This window comes from Bubalus bubalis, chromosome 20, assembly GCF_019923935.1.
Source record: "Bubalus bubalis isolate 160015118507 breed Murrah chromosome 20, NDDB_SH_1, whole genome shotgun sequence".
Lineage (NCBI taxonomy): Eukaryota > Metazoa > Chordata > Mammalia > Artiodactyla > Bovidae > Bubalus > Bubalus bubalis.
This window is the reverse complement of record NC_059176.1, coordinates 41,936,361-41,956,224: the sequence shown is the minus strand read 5'-3', so window position 1 is coordinate 41,956,224 and position 19,864 is coordinate 41,936,361. Positions and strand designations below refer to the sequence as shown.

General features: G+C 45.0%; 1 protein-coding gene and 1 pseudogene across 1 annotated transcript in view; both read right to left on the bottom strand.

Moving 5' to 3' along the window:
• Positions 1 to 19,864, bottom strand: part of FAM189A1 (family with sequence similarity 189 member A1) — a 242,225-nt gene that overhangs the window by 140,633 nt on the left and 81,728 nt on the right. The window lies entirely within an intron of this gene.
• On the bottom strand, positions 14,950 to 15,047 carry LOC112581068 (annotated as a pseudogene).

The window sequence follows — 19,864 nt, the reverse complement described above, 5'->3', positions numbered from 1 at the left end:
CCAGATTTTATTAAACAACCACAACTATTCAAACTTAATTCTGTACTTTAATTGCTTACTGCTGCATTATTTTTACCAATGCTTCCCTTGACTTATCTTTCATTGATAACTTTTTTTCATTTCGCTTATGCACATCAAGTAATTTCTTCTTTTAGATGTGGCAGAGAGTTTGAATCTATTGTATTTCTGACAATAACTACAATTTGCCCATTTATGAAATGAGCTTGGAAATTTTACATATAGAAAGCCTAGAGCCACCTAGCTTAAAAATCTTATTCCCTCTGCATGTGTGCTAATTCACTTTAGTCATGTCTGACTTTGCAGCCCCATGGACTGTAGCCCGCCAGGCTCCTCTGTCCATGGGATTCTCCAGGCAAGAGTATTGGAGTGGGTTGCCATGTCCTCCTCCACTTATTCCCCCTAAAACATATTAATGTTGTTGCATCCCTTCCTAGCACTGGGTTTTTGAGGGGTTTTTTCCTATTATTATTTATTTATGTTTATTGAATTAAGTCGATTTACAATGTTGTGTTAATTACTGCTGTATTGGTCTTGAAGTTTAGATTCTAGGATCAATGTGTTTTTTTCTTACCTTATGCTTATCTTTGACTTTTTTTTTTAATTGCTGAGATTAAGAAAAAATCAGAACTGAAACACCTACCCAATGCCCACCCAATATTTGATATCTACTCTCCATGCCCCTCAGGTCTTTCCTCCCAACTCCCCTATCTTTAGCCCAAAGGGCCTACCACAGTCTCACTCTCTCATCCAGGTCTGCTTACAGGAACCATGTCAGGTCCTGTACACAGATTCTGCATTTTACTCTCTCTTCTGTGCTCTGTTTCTGCTCTCAGATCTCACTGAGGCCAGGAGTCAGAGGTAGTATGAGCTTTCTTTACATGTCTCTGTTTCTCTGTGTGCCCAAATCCTAACCCCAGAGGTCAGCACACGATATGACTTTGACACTAACAAGCACTTTGTGATGCCCTGCGTCTGAGCACCAAGAAGTCAGTGTGATGCCAGGAGTAGAGGCCATGCCTAGGACATAGAAGCAGAGAAGAGCTTGAGGTTGGGACCAACCCCAGTGCTCCGACTCATGCTGCCTTGAGAGTGAGCTGGGCAGGGAGGCCGAAGAAACCTGTGGACACATGGCTCCCAAAAAGGAGGCAGGGTGGACCCTCACATGCAGTGAGGCTTCATTTCTTGTTCTTTGACCCCGTGTGATTCATTTGGTTGTTCACTGCAGCACTACTTACAATAGCTAGGACATGAAAGCAACCTAGATGTCCATCAACAAGTGAATGGATAAAGATGTGGGACACATACACAATGGAATATTACTCAGCCGTAACAAGGAACACATTTGAGTCAGTTCTAATGAGGTGGATGAACCTAGAGCCTTTATACAGAATGAAGTAAGTCAGAAAGAGAAAAACAAATATATATTAATGCATATATATGGAATCTAGAAAGATTGGTACTGATGAATCTATTTATAGGGCAGCAATGGAGACGTAGGGGCTTCCCAGGTTGTGCTAGTAGTAAAGAATCACCCTGCAATGCAGGAGACATAACACATGTGGGTTTGATCCCTGGGTTGGGAAGATCCTTTGGAGGAGGGCATGGCAATCCACTCCAGTACTCTTGCCTGGAGAATCCCATAGACAGAGGAGCCTGACAGGCCACAGTCCATGGGGTCGCAAAGAGTAAGACACAACTGAAGTGACTTAGCATGCACGCAAGGGAGATGCAGACATAGAGAAGAGACTTGTGGATACACAGTGGGAAGGAAAGAGTAAAAAAATTGAGAGAGTAGCCCTGAAACATATACATTACCATATGTAAGATACATAGCCAGTGGGAATTTGCTGTGTGACACAGGGAGTTCAAACTGGTGCTCTGTGACAACCTAGAGGGGTGAGATAGGGTGGGAGGTGGGAGGGAGGTTCAAGAGGGAAGGAGCGACTCATGTATACCTAAGGCTGATTCATGTTGACGTTTGGCAGAAACCAACACAATATTGTAAAGCAATTATCCTCTAATTAAAAATAAATTCAAAAAAGGAAGGAAACATGACTTTTCTGCTATGTTGTTCAAAATGTCTCTATGTCTCTGTAAACACTCTGTGTACGTTAACTGTGGTTCTTCTAACGTTTCCATTCTTTCCAGGCCTAAATCCTTTTCCCACAGCTACTTTCAAATAAATGTGAGCCAAGAACTATGCCACCAATACCTTGGCCACTTAACGTGAAAGCTGACTCATTGGAAAAGACCCTGATGCGGGGAAAGATTGAAGACAAAAGGAGAAGAGAGCAGTAGAGGATAAGATGGTTGGATAGCATCATCAATTCAATGGACATGAACCTGGGCAAACTCCAGAAGATGGTGAGGGACAGCGAGGCCTAGCACGTTGCAGTCCATGGGGTCATGAAGAGTCAGACATGGCTGAGTAACTGAACAACAGCAAAGGACTTCACCTACACCACAATTCCTGAGAATCCCAGGGTGGGCAGCTGGGGATGGAAAGGTGGATCACCTGAGATCCAGCCTTCAGGCGGTCTAACTGGGGGTTCCTGAGGTGGGGCCCAGTTGATCAGTTTCTCCGGCTGCTGTAACCTGTTACCATCAACTTAGAGGTGAAAGCCCACAAGCGCATCACCGCACAGTCCTGGAGGTGTGAAGTCCAAAATGGGGCAGTGGGGCTGCATGCATACCGAAGGTTGGTCCAGCCTCAGAGGTTGCCCTCCCTGAACCCTGCTCCCACCCTCACCCTCCTCCTCTGACTCTTCTGCCCTCTCCTTCCCCTCTGACAACCTTATGATGAGATTGCCCCCATTCCCCGATACTCCAGGAAAATCTCCCCGTTTCTAAATCCACAATTTACTCCCATCTGAAGAGCCTCTTTTGCCATGACAGGTTAACATATCCACGGGTTCTAGGGGCCGAGATACAGACATCGTGGGGGCAGGGGCGTCATGCTGCCCACACACCCTAGAATCTGCAGGCTTAGCAAGAACCAGCAGAACACATGGTGAGAAGAACCAGACTAGGGTCACTACCTCATCACGGGAGCCAGTTCTTTCAGGACTCTCTGAGCCCTCTTCATGGAAAAAGGGAAAAACCGTGATGAGCAAATTGATCATAATACAAGTAGAATTCGCTCAGTCTTGTTCAATGGTTTGCAAATCCATGGACTATAGCCCACCAGGCTTCTCTGTCCATGGGATTCTCCAGCAAGAATACTGGAGTGTGTTGCCATTTCCTTCTCCAGGGGATTTTCCCAACCCAGGGATCAAACTCAAGTCTCCTGCATTGGCAGGTGGATTCTTTACTGCTGAGCCATTAGGGAAACCCACAAGCAGAATACTCCCTGGCTATTTATTAAGATAAAATACTGCAGTATGCACCTAACCTACTTATAAGAATTCACTTGTAAGTGAAATATCAAATGAGAAAAAAGATACGTTTAAGAGTCAGTGGAGTAAAATTATAATCAAACCAAAAACCTGGGCTATGATATTTCCAGGGTCACTAGAAGTCCTTTCCACAATGAAACCAAAAGCCTTACACATTCCTTCTCAGAGCTTTCACACTAGGCTTTTGAACAGCTGGACTCTCGTACACTCAGAAAATATAATTTCTGAACGCTTCACTTTTCCATTTCTCTTAAGCTTTTTCACCGAAAGGAAAAAAGTAAAATTTCTGAACTGTTCAAACATGTTATTAGGAAACAGAATTTTTAAACAGCCAGGGTTCTCAGTCCATGCCCGTACTCCAAATGTGTCACTATTTATTATAAATAGCACCCAGAATTGACAGATTTTATAACGTGGGAGTTTCCTGGACTGTCATTCATCAGCTGATGTAAAAGTTAGTGTAATGAAAATGTCAAGAAACAGCATCACATTTAGAAACCATGAAACACAAAAATGGAGCTGTCAGTCATCCTGAACACTTGCCGAATAAAAAGTTTTAAATAGAGTCATGGGTCATCAGAACCACACACCACAACATCCGCTGCACAGAGATGCACCAGGATTATGGAAAGAACCCAAGATTTGTCAGGTGGTCAGTCACATTGGCTCACATCACACTTGCTTTCAACGGACACACTCAGGTCTCTTTTCACGTTAGCTGCCAAAACCCCAGTTTCCTGTCCTTTGTGCTTGCTCTGTGGAGGTCTGCTTTTTGGATCTGTGCATCCTACGTTAAATCTGGGATTTTATATTTGTATTTAGTGTTTATTCGCTCAGTCGTGTCCAACTCTTTGCGACCCCATGGATTGTTGCCTGCCAGGCTCTTCTGTCCATGGGATACTCCAGGCAAGAATACTGGAGTGGGTTGCCATTTTTCTTCTCCAGAGGATCTTCCCTATCCAGGGATTGAACCCAGGTCTCCCACACTGCAGGAAGATTTTTTTACCATCTGAGCCACCAGATTCTATTTCCCATTTAACTCCTTAAAAATGTCATCTTCATTGGTTTCAGCCCTTTCTCCCTTCTGTACTGATTCTGACAAGAGCTGATGGGAGGGACATCAAGAAGTTTGTGGTTGACGCTGACAGTCAGCAATGGTCTAAAACTGTACTTCCTGAGAAGTCAGCAAGGAACTAGCTAAAGGATGCCAACAGGACTCAGTGATATCCACCCCTACCAAGCTGAGGGCACCTCCACGATTGGGGTTAAGAGGTGAGGGAAGGAGGCCAGTGAAAAGAGGCAGAATGAGGGGTCACCCAAACCAGCTGGGCTGTCTGAATGGGGCCAGAATCCCCACCTGCCCAGACTCTCAAATCCTATTGACGTATATAAACCATTTTTGCTAACATTATTTTTAGACCTAAGCAACAGTAAACTCATCAGTTTGACTATCATCTTATAATCCTTGGTATTGCAGCCTGAGGAAAATCAGTAAATAAATTAAAAAGTAAAATAAATCTTATAAGCCTATTTCCACACACACAAAAAATTATACTGCAATGTTTATAAGGGCAAGGAGTAGGAGGTGGAAGCAAAGATCAATCCATTCTCCTCTCACTCCAGGCCTAAGAATCCTCACTTGCGATTCTTCAAGTTAATGAAATGAACACAGACCACTCTGATGAGGAGGCCTGGAAGAATGGAATCATGGTGTGTTTGCATTTTCTTTCAGTGTGAACGGGCTAGTCTGATAGTTAGCGAGACCATGACAAATTGCAGGAGATTTCATCCTTTGTTGCTCGGAAATGGCTCCCTGGCTGTAATAAGCCGTATCATCACCAAGCGCACCTAGCTTCAAGTGAGGAGCAGAGAGGATTGTGTTAAATATGAAATTAGTGACATGTTTTCTCAGTGCCTCAACCCTAATTCTAAATTAAAGACTCCTGTCAACTTGAAATAACTCCTGAACATTCATTCCTATTTATAACTGAAATTGGAATTTTTTTGCCATTAGGATAAAACCCACCTCCAGCCCTGGGCGCTGGCCCTCCCCACCACTCCCCCCTGCCCTTGGCCGGCCCAGTCCCTGAGCAGGCCACTGACGCCAGGCTCTCCTATGGGTTCCTGTTCTGTTTCTCAGCTGCTCACCTGTCCTGCCTGGGATGCTCTGCCCCAGGGTCTCCTTGCTCCACCCTCGTCTCTTCGCCACCCTGGTCTCCACTTAATCCTCAACTCCTCCAGAAAGTCATCCCTAAGGGACTGCTCCAGTGTCATCGTCCTTATGTATGCACTTCCTCATACCTGGGTGAGGGGGTCTCCATCTGACCTGCTCCCGTATAACCGTAAACTCCACTAGAGCCAGGACTCTGAGTCCCTGGCACACACGGTGGGCCTTGGGGCCAGCGGCTGACCGAGGCTGCAGGGGTCACCACGGCATGCCCCCCTCCACAAATGGGCTGGCAAGGACACAGCAGCTTCACCTACAGGGGTCTGGGGGGACCTGCTCCACCCAAGCCTCGTCTTCCCTCCTCTCCTGCACCCCCAGCACCAGCCACGGTCCCCCAGACCCTGAGATCCTTGCTGCTGGGAGAAGCACCCCAGCCGGTGGGCCTAGAATCAGTCACTCCACCGCTGGTGCAGCACTCACCTCCCGCCTTCTGCCCTCCACCCGCGCTATAAACAAGTCTCAGTCGCTTCCCAGCTCCCCAGCCAGGCCCCCCCCGGGTTGTGGCACCTTGTGTGTGGCAACCATTGGGACCCCTCAGCACTGGTGGCTGTGTCTCCCCCAACAGCATCCAGGTGGGGATCTCCCTATCCCAGTGAACTGGGCCTTTGGGTACATGTCTACTGCTGTGAGTGACCAGAATCTAGCATATTAATTCTTGTCTCAAAAAGATCACAGCTGCCCCTTTCCTTCTGATGTTCATATGCTTTTGAATCAATGATCAAAGATCTTTGCCCATAGAGATGCTAAATGCCTGTGACAATGTATTCATGATTCTCTCTTGTGTGTGTGTGTGTGTTAGTTGCTTAGTCATATCTGATTCTTTGTAACCCCATGGACTGTAGCCCACCAGGCTCCTCTGTCCATGGGATTCTTCAGGCAAGAATACCTGGAGTGAGTTGCCATTCCCTTCTCCAGGAGATCTTCCCTACCCAGAGATTGAACCTGGGTCTCCCCCATTGCAGGCAGATTCTTTACCACCTGAGCAAATAGGGAAGTCCATTTCTCTCTGCTCATGTTCACTCACAGATCCACAGAGGCCAATTTATTTAATGGTATAAATCTTCTTTCCCATCACATAGTTAATAACACATTCTCCCAATTAGGAGAAGATCATTCAGAAGGTTCCTTTTCTGACGATGTGGCTCCTGATGAAATCGAGAGAGGGTTTCCCTGTAACAGGCTTAGAAGGCAGCCCCACAGTCCATCCCCAGAAAAAAGAAGCCTCTCTGTTTTCTTTCTCTTCTACTGCATGTCCCCTGGGGAAGACCCCTGAGACACACAAGGAAGTATTCCACAGGAAAATCTGGGGACCACCCCCCATGCTGAAGGCCTGGGGGAAGGCATGGCACACCACTCCAGTATTCTTGCCTGGAAAATCCCAAGGACAGAGGAGACTAGTGGGCTACAGTCTACAGGGTCACAAAGAGTTGGACACAACTGAGCATGCAGGCATGCACACACAATCTGGATAAATTTCCAAGGCTCTATGGTGAGCAAATGAATCCAGTCTCAAAAGCGTACATGCTGTTTGAGTCCATTTACTTGACTGTCTGTGAAAGATAAAACCACAGTGATGAAGAGCAGATCAGTGGTGGGCAGCATCTAGGGGCTGGGGGAGGTTCGTCTCTACAGGGTGAGCATGAGGGTGTTTTCTGGGGTGATGGAATGAGTCTGTATTCCAGCACATGTAAAATGCAAGAGTGTTAACATTCATAGAACTGTAAGCCTGAGAAGTCAATTTTACTGTATACTAATTTAAGAATTAAAACTAATTTAGAAGTCAAAGATAGTTCTTCAGGGAAAAATAAAGATCACTGAACACAATCTTTAAAAAACAGAGAGTCTATGGAATCTAAGCCAGGAGGCGTAATCCACTAGTGCTGTATTTTCAAGCCAGCAAATCCATGAGCTCAGAGGCCGGTAGCCCCTCTGCCCCCACTGAAGGTTCCAGGGTGGGAGTGAACAGGCCAACTGCAAGTCCTTGAAGAGAGAGGAATAACGAAAATTTCAAGGGAAGACACCCCAGCACCTCAAAACCCCACAGATGCAGCCAGATCCAGATTTGGGTACATCTTTCTGGCACTCACAGGAACATGCACAGGTGGAACACATCATCCCAAGACAGTGCAGCCTGGATGGTGCTGGGGGCCAGTTTTCAGTGCTGCTTGCCCAACTTTTATGCTTGCCAATATCATCTTTTTGTTTTTCTTCTTTTTGGCTGATAAAAATTACCCAAGCCTTCAAAGCATCTTTGTAGGGTAATTTTTAGAAATTCTCCAATGGTTCTGATCAAGCTGCCTTAAGGGAGGAGAGGAAAGGCAGACATAACCTAAAAGATGATGCTGATAAAGTGTTGCACTCAATATGCCAGCAAATTTGGAAAACTCAGCAATGGCTACAGGACTGGAAAAGGTCAGTTTTCATTCCAATCCTAAATAAGGCAATGCCAAAGAATGTTCAAACTACCATACAATTGTGCTCATTTCACATGCTACTAAGTAAGGTAATGCTCAAAATCCTTCTAGCTAGGCTTCAACAGTACTTGAACCAAGAAATTCCAGATGTACAAGCTGGATTTGGAAAAGGCAGAGCAACCAGACATCACATTGTCAGCATCTGATGGATCACAGAAAAAGCAAGGGAATTAAAAAAAAATCTACTTCTGCTTCATTGACTACACTAAAATCTTTGACTGTGTGGATCACAACAAACTGTGGGAAATTCATTAAGAGATGGGAATACCAGACCACCTTACTTGCCTCCTGAGAAACCTGTATGCAGGTCAAGAAGGAACAGTTAGAATCAGACATAAAACAAAGGACTGGTTCAAAATTGGGAAAGGAGTATGTCGAGGCTATATGTTGTCACCCTGCTTATTTAACTTCTATGCAGAGTATATCATGTGAAATGCTGGGCTGGATGAGGCAGAAGCTGGAATCAAGACTGCCAGGAGAAATATCAATAACCTCAGATTTGCAGATGACACCATCCTTATGGCAGAAAATGAAGAAGAACTAAAGAGCCTCTTGATGAATGTGAAAGAGGAGAGTGAAAAAGCTGGCTTAAAACTCAACATTCAAAAAATGAAGATCATGGCATCCAGTCCCATCACTTCATGGCAAATAGATGGGGAAAAAAATGAAAAGAGTGGCAGATTTTATTTTCTTTGGCTTCAAAATCACTGCAGACGGTGACTGTAGCCATGAAATTTAAAAATGCTTGCTCCTTGGAAGAAAAGCTATGACAAACCTAGATAGTGTATTAAAAACAGAGACTTCACTTTGCTGACAAAGGTCCATATACTCAAAGCTATGGTTTTTTCAGCAGTCATGTACAGATGTGAGAGTTGGACTATAAAGAAAGCCGAGTGCTGAAGAATTGATGCTTTTGCATTGTGGTGCTGGAGAAGACTTTTGAGAGTACCTTGGACAGCAAGGAGATCAAGCCTATCAATCCTAAAGGAATCAACCCTGAATATTCACTGGAAGGCTGATGCTGAAGCTGAAACTCCAATCCTTTGGCCAGCTGATGCAAAGAGCTGATTCACTGGAAAAGACGCTGATGCTGGGGAAGATTGAGGGCAGGAGGAGAAGGGGGCAACAGAGAATGAGATGGTTGGATGGCATCACTGACTCAATGGACATGAGTTTGAGCAAACTCCAGGAGATAGTGAAAGACAGGGAAGCCTGGTGTGCTGCAGTCCATTGGGTCACAAAGGGACAGACATAACTTAGTGACTGAACAACAATATATTAGTTAACTGTCCCAAACTGAAGCCCTGGAAGGTGTCCCTGGCTTGTCCTGTAACTTCCTAGCATCTTCAATCCATAAGAGGCCAGGGGGAGTCAGCTCACTGAAGGACCTGGGGTCTCTTTCAGTTCACGATGAGTTCTCAGCACCTGACACCTATGGGGGACTATCATGCTCTCTTTCCTGAGCACATGAGTCAAAGGCCCAGATTTAAGAAAGAAACCCTAACTGCAGTGTTTTTGCAGCTCATGGTAAAGTATAAAAATTAAATGTGTTAAAATTACTAAAAGAAACTGATTATCTGGATTCTAAGAGGAGATGAGTCATCAGTTCTAAACCCAAAAAATAACTAAATGCCAAAGGATATCCTACAAAGTCTTCTCTATTAGGTGGACTGTTTTAAGAGTAGCTGAGCACTTTACATAACGTGCCAGCTCTAATTTCTTTTATTATTCACAATTCTGGAGCTACATTTAGAGTGTGGGTAATTAATAAAATCATCCTTTCCACTTGCTCCTGATTATCTCTCATCAGGGTCCCGTTTGCACTCCTCTTGCTAACTATAATCATTTATTTGAACCAGTGTCTCAGTGGTTCATCAGCTCTTCATTAGTGCCTGTAGGGTAGATAAAATGTGCTTGGATTTCCAAAATAAATGCAAATCACATTGGTATTGGCAGTGAAAACGTGAATTCTCAGAATATTTTTTCAAATAAGACAGCTCCCCACAAGATCTTGGTGGTGCTAGAGGTAAAGAACTTGCCTGCCAATGTCAGAGACACAGGAGACACTGGTTTGATCCCTGGGTTGGCAAGATCCCCTGAAGAAGGGAACGGCAACCCACTCCAGTATTCATGCTTGAAGAATCCCATGGGTAGAGGAGCCTGGTGGGCTGAAGTCCATGAGGTTGCACAGTTGGACATGACTGAAGTGACTTAACATGCATACAGCCCAAGACTTTGGATCTTGAGTGAAAAAAGTGGTGCCCTCCTAAGTGACTGAAAACTCCTCTCCATCCAGCCCTGAATATCAATGCTAAAAACCCTCCCTATGGCCAAGGCCATTGGGCATCATTTGAGCCTCTGCCTCGGCATTCAGGAACGTGCCAATTACTTAAGCAAGGACAAGGGGTAAAAGACAACAAGAATTCAGTACAAAATTGAAAAGCCAAAGAGTCTCCTAGCCAGCAAGTCAAAAACACGGCTACGGAGGCCCCACCCTGGAAAGTCAAAGTCAGAAGTTCTGGGAGCTGAGCTGGATACCATGGACCTGGATCAAACCCTGATCTGGGCCTGAGCAGCCCTGCAGACCTGCCCATCCCATCCCAAGCTGAACTTGGTGTTTTCATCTTTAAGAGGGGGTAATAGCCCCCAGAGTGTGGAAGGGGGAGGATGCTGATGTCGCAGTGGAGAAACCAGGCAGGCACTACCTTGACCAGGTGATCAAGGTTAATATCACCAGTGATAAGTCAGGTGTTGATGGCATCATAAGAGGCAACAAGAGGATGCCTCAGAGGTATTTTCCCCTCCGCTCATAATCCCATCCCGATAATAAGCAAACATAAGACAAACCCACGTGGAGGGAACATCTACAAAACACCTGACTGGTACCCTTCAAAAATATCAAGGTCATGAGAAGGAAAGACTGAGGAACTGCCCCAGATTAGAGGTGTCTAAAGAGAGATGATGATTTTATGACTCATGTGTCTGGGACTGGACCCTGGAACAAAGAAGGTCATCAGTGGGAAAACTGGTGGACTCCAAATGAAGTCTGTAGATGAGTTGATAACCATATTAACTTTTACTTTTCAACGACACATCATGATTATGTGAAATGCTATGTTAGAACTGGGGGCAGCTGGGTGACGTGCATAGGAACTCTGCCTCGACTCGTGAACAATTCTCCTTAGAGCAGCAAAGGTACAGTCAACCTTGGAGTTTGGTTCTGCATTGGATAAAAAGCACACATCACTTTCCAAAAAATGAGGCTGGTTAGTTTCCAGACTTTAAAATCTTTTTATAGACAAGCACAAGAGTCTGAAATACTATTCAGAGCAAAGGCCCAGGTGACAGCAGCGGGGAGGTAGAGAGAGGTGATGGAGGCTGGATTTCCTCCCTCACCCACGAGCTCCTGTGCCGAGACAGCACATCACGTTAGAGAAGTTTAAACACGTGATTTAAAGCCATAAAATAATCACGAGAAGAAATAAAAATGACAGGCAACAGAAACCATGAGGTCAGAGCAGGGGGCCTGTAGGGACAGTGGAGGGCCACACATCCCTGTGGTCACCAGATACAGGAACAGGTAGTGAAAGTCAGAGTGACTAGAAAATCACAGGTCAAGAATCATTTTACACTCATCTCGTTGAGGAACATCTTTGAAGTCTGACAATCCTCATGGCTGGAGAGAGCATGGATTTCCTAAGATCAAGAGGTAGGAGGATGGAGGAGGGAGGTAGGGAGAGAGGCTGCAAACAGAGCGATTGCTCTGGGAACCAGTTGAGCATTACCTATAGCATCATCTATCTACACACCTTATGCCCAGAGTCCGACTCTTGGGTTTATACTCCAGAAAAAAATTTGGAACATGTGCACCAGGAAACCAGTGTGAAAATGTTCTCAACTGTTCATAACAGCTGCTGCTGCTGCTAAGTCGCTTCATTCGTGTCCAACTCTGTGCAACCCCATAGATAGCAACTCGCCAGGCTCCCCCGTCCCTGGGACTCTCCAGGCAAGTATACTGGAGTGGGTTGCCATTTCCTTCTCCAATGCATGAAAGTGAAAAGTGAAAGTGAAGTCCCTCAGTCGTGTCCGACTCCTAGTGACCTCATGGACTGCAGCCTACCAGGCCCCTCCATCCATGGGATTTTCCAGGCAAGAGTACTGGAGTGGGTTGCCATTGCCTTCTCCGGTTCATAACAGCAACAACCTGCAAACAGTTCAGATGTCCGTCCGTGAGGAGCAGCCGAATAAACCATGTGATGTTTTCACAGCACAGTCAAAACACATACCTACGGTGCTCCACACACCAGGAAGGAACTTAAACAAAATCACTATTCAGTGGAAGCCTAGCATGCTTCAGTCCATGGGGTTGCAAAGAGTCAGACAGGACTGAGTGACTCAACAACAACAACAACATTTCAGTAGAAGGGGCTACCCTGGTGGCTCAGTGTTAAAGAAGCTGCCTGCCAATGCAGGAGACGAGTGTTTGATCCCGGGATCGGGAAGATCCCCTAGAGGAGGGAATGGCAACTCACTCCAGTATTCTTGCCTGGGAAATCCCATGGACAGAAAAGCCTGGCAGGCTATAGTACAGTCCACGGGGTCACAAAAGAATTGGACACGACTTAGCAAGTAAACAACAAGTTTAGTGGGAAAAGGTTAGTCCCAGATGGTGAAAGACAGAGGGGTTACTCTCTTTTTAAAAGGTAAAAATGACAAAGTAAAAGCAGATTTTTCAGGACATATGGATACAATAAGACTCTATAAAAAGGGATGTGAGGGAATGAGATAAGATTCAAGAGGTGGGTTAACTTGAGTGGGAGAAGCAGGGGGGCAGGTTAAACGTAGGCTATTGTGAAGGCCCACCGTGACTGCAGAGGTGGGTTTTATAAGTATATCTTACATTTCTAAAAATAATAACTAATTTGATAATGTTGGTCATGCACAGAATGGTAAGGGAGTGTGTGTGAATAAAAGGATTAGGGTTGGACCTATTTTGTGTGCTTCAAGTCCACTTTATTTTTAAAAGCAATGTATCAAAAAGAGCAGTGTAAGCATTCGATTTATATTCATGCAGGCACAAGTAAAAGAACTAAACAATGACCCTGAGAACCAGAAGAAGGCCTGAGGCTGCAAGAACAAGGCTAGAAACTGACTTTTCATGTTATGTTCTTCATTGTTTAGGAGGTCACCCTGCTGTAAGCCTGAGACCATAAGCATGGGGCATAGCCAGATGCTAAAGGCAGCAAGCAGAGAAGAGGAGGAGCCTGGGTCCCCAGTGGGACCATGAGATGGGAGAGGGTAGGATCAGCCTTTTCTTTTGGTTCATATTGTTTCACGTCTGTCCTCATTTTCTACGGCTGTTGTGACAAATTATTGCAAAGTCAGCAGCTGAAAGCTACACAGATGTGTCATCGTAAAGCTACATGAATGTGTCATCTCACAGTTCTGTGGGTCAGAAGCTAGACATGGGTCTCAGGAGGCTAGACTCGAGGTGCTAGTTGAGCTGCAACCTTTCTCGGGGCTCTGGGAGCTACCCATTTCCTTGCCTTTTCTAGCTTCTTCCCACACTCCTTGGCTCACAGCCCCTTCTTTCATCCACAAAGCCAGATGTGTGATCTCTCTCTAACCTCTCACTGCAGCCACATCTCCTTCCGACTCTTCTCTTCTGCCTCCCTCTTCCACTTAGAAGGACCCTGGGGTCAGCTAGACAATCTGAGACAATCTCTCTTCTCAAGGGCAGCTGATCAGAAACTAACTCCATTCACATCCCCTTTGCCTCATAACCTAAAAGATTCCCAGGATAAGACATGGACATTTTTGGTGGGGAGTGGTTACTATTCTGCCAAGCACAAATTCTTATAATAAGCATAAACTCCTTTTGTAATTGGAAACACAAGTCAAATCATATTTAATTATTTTTTATTCATTTTTTAATTTTTTAGTGAAAACATACAGCATTTGTCTTTGTCTGACTTATTTCACTAAGCATAATACTCTGCTGGCCCACCCATATTGTTACAAATGGCAAAACTCCATTCTTTTTATGGCTGAGTAATATTCCATTGTGCATATATGTCCCACATCTTCTTTATCCATTCCTCTGTCGATAGACATATAGGGTGCTTACATGTCCTGGCTATTGTGAATAGTGCTACAGTGAACATTGGGGTGTATGTATCTTTTGAAAAATGGTTTTCTCCAGATATACGCCCAGGAGTAAGACTGCAGGATCATATGGTACTTCTATTTTTAGTCTTGGAGACTAAACCTCCATACTGTTCTCCATAATGGCTACACCAATTTACATTCCCACCAACAGTGCACGAGGGTTCCCGTTTCTCCATATTCTCACCAGCACTTGTTATTTCTAGTCTTTTTGACAATGGCCATTCTGTCAGGTGTGAGGTGACATCTCATTGTTGGGACCATGATCCAACAAATTAGAAAAATATAATGCAACTTTTGAAGCACACAGAATCAAGTATGCCATAAAAGATTTCCATGTAGGAAAAAAAGCTGTTCTGTGGCTGGACAAGGTGAAACCATGCCTAAGCACCTGTGGTACCCAGCAAACATGTTTACCCTCACCAAACACACAACTTCATGGTCTGGCAGGCTGAGGTCTTCTCGCTACCACCTGATTCCCATTCTGTTCAAGACATATCCAAGTTCTTAAAGATGGTTTAAGTTTCTTAAAAAAAAAAAATGAGACTAATGCAACTTCCAATTATTTAGTTTTTCCCTTTAATAAATATAAATGCAAGGTCCTTTCCTTGTCTTTCTTTTGCTGAGTTATAGTTGATCTACAATATTATTATTGTTTCAGGTGTACAAAAATAGGGAATACTTCACAAATTTTTGTATCCTCTTTGCACACGAGCCATGCTAATAATCTCAGTATTCTTCCAATTTTGGTGCGTGCATGCTTGCTCGGTCATGTCGGACTCTTTGCGATCCCATGGACTACAGCCCAACAGGCTCCTCTGTCCATGAGATTTGCCAGGCAAGAATACTGGAGTGGGTTGCCACTTCCTCCTCTGGGGAAATCTTCCCGGTCCAGGGATCAAACCCACATCTCCTGCATTGGTAGGCGAGTTCTTTACCATTGTACCACCTGGGAAGCCCAGTTTTGGTGCAGGAGCTACTGAAGTGATCACAAGATGCTTTCATTTCTAATTTAAGCCACCAAATGTGCTTCTAGAAGCCCTGGCCCACATGTGGATCATCTTTCTGTCCGGACACAAGCCCTCCATAAAACAGCACAGTGAGAGGAAACAATATCCGTCATGAACATGGGGGCTTGGAGTGAAGACACACAGTGGACATTCAGGAGCCCTTGTGGCACCCGTCAGCCTTTCAGCCCTGATGTAGGGATGTTACCAATATGGAATTCGCCTCCTACAGGAACCCCAGGGTGGGTACCCGGGCTCTGAGCAGGGCACCTCTGGTGGAAAGTCGGCCCAGGTCACAAAATCCATTCTGTTCTGTACCCTAAATGTCAGGTACTCATTCCTCCAGTGCCCTGGCATTGAGCATGGAACTGACCAATGTAATCTTACACAAGATGCTCACAGGTAGTCAGAGGAACCATCAATAGACAACAATGTTCATCTCAAGAATGAAAAGAACAGAGTTTTATCTTTTCAAGTCTGTAACGAAACAGTTCACATGCAAGCTCCTGAAAACGCTTTCCCATGATAAATGGTGTGTTGCCTCCGGAAAACTGAAAATGAGACGGCTTGACCAGGTGGATCTGATTTAATCTCACTTTCTCTGTCCGCTACTCCAGGTAGCTTGCCTTGTTTGAAATTAGGTTTGGGAAAACTAATGTGAAAACATCTTTGAAAACAGAATATACACAAATACAATCTGGGTTTTTCTGAGATGATGACTTAGGGACACTTAACTCCAAGAACACCAACCCCTTGTTCCCCCAGGGCCCCCAAGGGTCCCCCCAGACCCCACCTTCCCTGCTTGTCAGTAAAGGGGAGTCTGGCTTTGAGGAGCCTATGGCAGCAGACCCTCCGTGCCGCTCCTGAATGCATGCACCTGGTATTTGACCCTGAGGACTGCCAGATCCAACAAGACCTGCTGGAAATTTGGTGGGACTCTCCTTCATTAAAAACAAACATGGTTCAGCCTTCCCTGGTGGTTCAGTGGATAAGAATCCACCTGTCAATGCAGGGGACAACTGTTTGATCCCTGGTTCGGGAGAATCCCACATGCCTCGGGGCAACTAAGCCCAAGCGTCAAACTACTGAGTCCCCATGCCCTAGACCCTCTGCAACAAAAGAAGCCACTGCAAAGAGGAGCCTGCACACCACAACTAGAGAGTAGCTCCCACTTGTCTCAACTAGAGATAAGCCCATGTGCAGCAATGAAGAACCAGTGCACCAAAAATAAAAATAAATAAGTAAAAAATTTTAAAACAAACAGGCAAAAAAAGCAACAACAACAAAACAACAAAAACATGGTTCACTTAGGAAATTGCTCAAAAGAGATAAGAAAGGACATTGCAGTCACTGAAGGATGAGCTGGATAAGAACAAGAACCAAGCATTAAGGCACCATTAGTGAACGATAGGAAAGCCTGGCATGCTGCAGTCCATGGGGTCCCAGAGTCGGACACAACCCAGCAACTGAACAACCACCACCACCACCCCCTGGAGATAACCACTGCTTGTGTTTTGACCAGTTTCCATTCAGGGTCTTTTTTCCCCCTGCATACCTACATTGTGCAAAATTGGAATTCTACTGTAGCAGGACTCTTGCTATGCTCATTTAACATAACATGAATATTTCCTTACACCACTGAATATTCTTTGAAAATATGCTATTAATGGGCATATAATTTTATTTTATTTATTTTTTTTTTTTTTGGGACGACCCAGAGGGATGGAATGGGGAGGGGGGAGGGAGGAGGGTTCGGGATGGGGAACACATGTGTACCTGTGGCGGATTCATTTTGATATTTGGCAAATCTAATACAGTTATGTAAAGTTTAAAAATAAAATAAAATTTTTAAAAATGGGCATATAATTTTAAAGTGGTTACTATAACCATCCTGCAGCCACACAAGTAACAGCAGCCATGAAACTAAAAGATGCTTGCTCCTTCAAAGGAAAGCTTTGACAAACCTAGAGAACGTATTGAAAAGCAGAGACATCACTTTGCCAACAAAGATCCACGTAGTCAAAGCTATCATTTTTCCAGTAGTCATGTATGGATGTGAGAGCTGGACCATAAAGAAGGCTGAGCACCAAAGAATTGATGCTTTCAAACTGTGGTGCTGGAGAAGACTCTTGAGAGTTCCTTGGACAGAAAGGAGATCAAACCAGTCAATCCTAAAGGAAATCAACCCTGAATATTCATTGGAAGAACTGATACTGAAGTTGAAGCTACAATACTTTGGCCACCTGATGTGAAGAGCCAACTCATTGGAAAAAACCCTGATGCTGGGAAAGATTGAGGGCAGGAGGAGAAGGGGGATGACAGGATGAGATGGTTGGATGGCATCACTGACTCAAAGGACATGACTTTGAGCAAACTCCAGGAGATAGTGAAGAACAGGGAAGCCTGACATGCTGTAGTCCATGGGGTCACAAAAAGTCAGACAGGAATTATCAACTGAACAAAAACAACAAAACCATCTGCTACTGCTAGAGATTCAGGTTGCTTCCAATTTTCAACTAAGAAAAATAAAGCCACAGTGAGTAGCCTCACACACACATTTTACTGATATCCTTGATTTTAGTACAAACCCTTCAAAAGAGGATGACTTGACCAAAGGGTATAAATGTTTGTATTCCATAAGATAACAGCCATCAACATTTCCTCCAGTGGGTAGGACAGTATTTGTCCTCCTATGTGCTTACCCACACTGAGGATAAATATTTGAAAGACCTTTTCCACCAGTTGGGTGGAAAAGAAGGGGAAAAAGAGAGGGTGGAGGAAGAAGAAGAGAACTGTTTCAATTTGCATTTCTCTGATTACACATGGGGTTCAGCCCTTTCTGTTTGTTTGCCTTTCCTATTTCTTCAATGACCTGCCGACTAGTGTCTGCTGGAGATGTTTTCCATCCGATGGTAATGTTTTCCTATTGATTTACGGCTGCTTTTAGTATAATAAGGATGGACTGGCAGGTAGACAGTGTTATGTCCTGACTTGCCAATTCTGTGATGGTGCTGGACGCACACAGGGTGCTAATGCTTTTGTGGTCAGCTGTGTCAATTTCCCCCTTTAATACGTCTTCTATGGCAAGTAGAGTTCTGTGGACCTTCAGCCTGGCATCTGACCCCAGCTCCTCCACTTGCCACCTGGGGGACCCTCTCTTTGCCTTAATTTCCTTATTTGAAAACAAAAGATAATGAGAGTACATTTACTGCATGAGGTCAGTGTGTGGGAAACAATTTGGGTGCTGGCCCTCAATGACCCATCTCCTGGTCCTGCCCAGGGAGCACTGGGAGTCTACCCCCAGCCTCCACGTGAGATTGGAACCCAGTCCTCACAGCAGCACCATGAGACGATGAAGCCCCAGCTGATACCTACACTGCAGCCCTGAGAGATCCTGGCCAGAGAACCTGGACAAGTTGTGCCAAGATTCTGACCCACAGAAACTGTGACATACGAGCATTGGTTGTTTTCAGCTATAAGGTCTAGGGCTGATTTGTTACACAGCAGGAGAGAACTAACATATAATATTTGGGAAGTGCTCAGAAGAGTGCCAGTAACAGATTGCAAAAATAGTCTACTGTTTGGCCACTCCTCCCATGAAAAGATGGAGTCCTTGTCCACTTCTGAAGCTGCTTGACTGTGGCTTGCTTTGACCAACGAAGCAGAAGCTCAGGTGATGGAGAGACCTGACAGGCACCTGCATACAGGTCTTTGCCCTCTTACTACCCTCACAGGCCCCTACCACCCTGCCAAGGAACCCATCTGTGGGCTGAGACCACATGGCCCAGTGACCCCTGATGTGCCCCCAGCTTACAATTGGCCACCACTAGACATGCATGAGGCCCTTTACTGCAGACCCCTGAGTGGGCCCATTTACAGAACCGCCTGGCCATGCCCATGCCCAGCACACATTCCCAACCCAACTCATGGGCTGAACAAAGGAGTCCATGGGACACTTACCAACTAATCAATCCATGGGAAACTTACCGTGGTGTATGATGCTTGGTGAAGACCTGACTTACACTCAGCAGTGTTCCCTTCTGAAAATGCAGCACCTTGTTTTCATATACTAGAATATAGAGGGTTGGGGGATACTCGTCACTTCTATTTATATTTTAGCAAACCTTGAACCAATACTGCATGAGTTCTGTTTTAGTTTGGGCCAGGATAATGTTATATACAAGGCTTCCCAGGTGGCACAGTGGTAAAGAACCTGCCTGCAGGAGATGCAGGAGACTCAGGTTTGATCCTTAGATTGGGAAGATCCCCGGAAGAGAAAATGGCAACTCACTCCAGTATTCTTGCCTGAGAATCCCATGGACAGAGGAGCCTGGTGGGCTACAGTCTTTGGGGTCACAAAAAGTATACCACTGAGCACACACGCACAATGATATATGCTCTTCTCCTGGGCACACGAGGACAAAGTCTCACTAATCTGACTCTACAGAAAATCAGGGAAGTCACAGCAAAGGTGTCAGAGAAGAACAGTGATACGAACCTAGGACCAGAGGTAGAGACAGTCACCATTACTTGAGGGAGGACCCCAGGCCACTGTCCTCTGAAATCAACACTAAA